Source organism: Prorops nasuta, unplaced genomic scaffold, assembly GCF_024137725.1.
Source record: "Prorops nasuta isolate Cenicafe-Biocafe unplaced genomic scaffold, Cenicafe_Pnas_1.2 PNAS00013, whole genome shotgun sequence".
Lineage (NCBI taxonomy): Eukaryota > Metazoa > Arthropoda > Insecta > Hymenoptera > Bethylidae > Prorops > Prorops nasuta.
The window spans coordinates 5,223,699-5,225,873 of record NW_027116810.1 but is presented as its reverse complement, the minus strand read 5'-3'; positions in this window follow the sequence as shown (position 1 = coordinate 5,225,873).

The window sequence follows — 2,175 nt, the reverse complement described above, 5'->3', positions numbered from 1 at the left end:
CATTCCACCTACACAATTCGCTACCACCCAAATGAAAAGGGTTCTAGTAATGCCTTCTCCCCCTCCTCCCCCTCTTCCCATCGTGTAGGGAGGAACGTTATATTACCCACTTACCTCCTATTTCCACATAATTTCCAAATAGGTCAGTATTAAAGGAGGAAGTATGATTTTAGCTAAGCCAACATACTTTCCCAGAAAAATACTACTCAGCAATTTCGGTAAAACTAGGCCAGGCCACCAATGTTTTCAAATGCGTGTCTTGACGCTAATCCCTTTGACAAATTAAGTTGTAATGGTGTTAAATTTGGCTAAATAAGCAATGCTGTGGAATATACCTTCTGGGGATACCACGTTAAAAAAAATGCGCCTTCAACTCTACCTCCAGGGTGGTCTGGAAAAGAGTTTATTATTTAAAGCATTTTTCGTAAATATATTAAAAATACAAGGAGCTCAATGTTTGAACATAAAAAATAGCAAGTAAAGATGTGTACTTCATTCGCTGAGCAAAATAAGTCATTAAAATAATAAACTTCGCGCGATGCACCCTACCGAAGGTTCTATTTGACAAAAATCATTTTTTAACTAATTTGGATTCTAGCTAATTAAATACCCTACAAAAAATATTTAAACTTATTTTCGATTAAAATAGCCGGATTCAAAATATTAAATTAAATAAGTTAACATTGCAAAATTTGTATTTCTTTTTCCTGAATAACTTTTTAACCGATTTCGCTACAAAAATATTGTCCAATAATAGTTGTAGAGAATATTTTTCTAAATTAAATAAAAAAAATTGTTATTTTACGAAGTACAGGAGTCGAAATATTTTTGGGTACCCCCTTTTCACCCCCCCCCCCCCCCCCCACCCGTTAGCAAACCCCTTAGGAATTTGAATTTTGCAAATTTTCGCTCCTAAAGATTTACAATTAAAATAAAAAAAATTTACGATTTGTTGGTAATTATTTTTATTGATTTGACTGGACTACACTTGCCGTGCTGGCTGAAAAATATTTTGCCATGCTTCCTTGGCTAAGAGACAGTCAAGATTGGGAGAGAGTGAGAGGGCCGAGAAAACTATACTGCTCTCTCTCTCGCTCTGCAGTTGTGCCGAATCTGACCGAGACCCAGCGAAGGCAACCGAGACACGCACGTATCGTTGCAATGGTGTGCGTGACTAGGGAGTTGCGCATGAGTAGGGATGTCTCACCGATGCTACCGGCTGACCGTGTGTTAGTGAGACTACGGTCGCGTGGTGGGGAGAGAAATCCGGCACGATCTAACAGCACTGATCCTTTGCTCAGAAGTTCTCCGAGCACATCCTGGCGCAGGAGTTCTCCGCGTCATCTACGCCTCTCCTCCACCCATGCCCGTATGGTAACACCCGCGTCCAGGAGTTCTCCGGACCAACGGCCATTTTCTTACAGGGAGTAATGCATATTCTTTTTAGCTTCCCCCGATAGCAACCATTTTGGCTTGCCGGGCCCTCCGTGTGGCCATTAACCGCCGTGCCGCCTATCGGTCTGTTCCGAAAAGCCCCTCCGAGTAGCTACCGACCGTCGCGCCGTCTATCCGAGCCCCTCCGTGGGTACGGCGACAATTTGCAGAACGGTCTAGTAATTTTTGTGCTAAGAGGTTGGCAACAAACATGATATCACGAAAAATTCATAGATTGGAAACTAGAAGCTGAAGGTGCCATATTGTTTGAAGTATGTGTTAGTAATATGTGTAAATGAAGTGGGTTATGAGAGTGAACATGAATTTTTGGAGTAAAATGATTAATTGCAAATCACAACAATTATAGATAAACAAAAATGGATCAGATAACTTATTTTATTTTACAGTTTATATATCTATTATTATATTAAATGTAAGATTTAGGGCAAATTTCTTTGTTAAAAGATTTATCAATTTTATAGGTACTCTAGTTGAGGATCACATAAAATAATTCTTCAGCTTAAAGGAACGATATATAAGCCTATAAAATTAAATTCTGTATTAATTTTTTAGGTAGGTAGACAGATATTATCCTTTTAGTGCTCCTTCTGAATGTATATCATTATTGCATGATAATTTGCTTTCTTTTTCATATTTTCAGATAATTGGGCATTGCAAAAAAGAATTTGATGCTTGATGAAACAATATAGTGTCCTGAATAGAAAGAACAAGAATAAAATA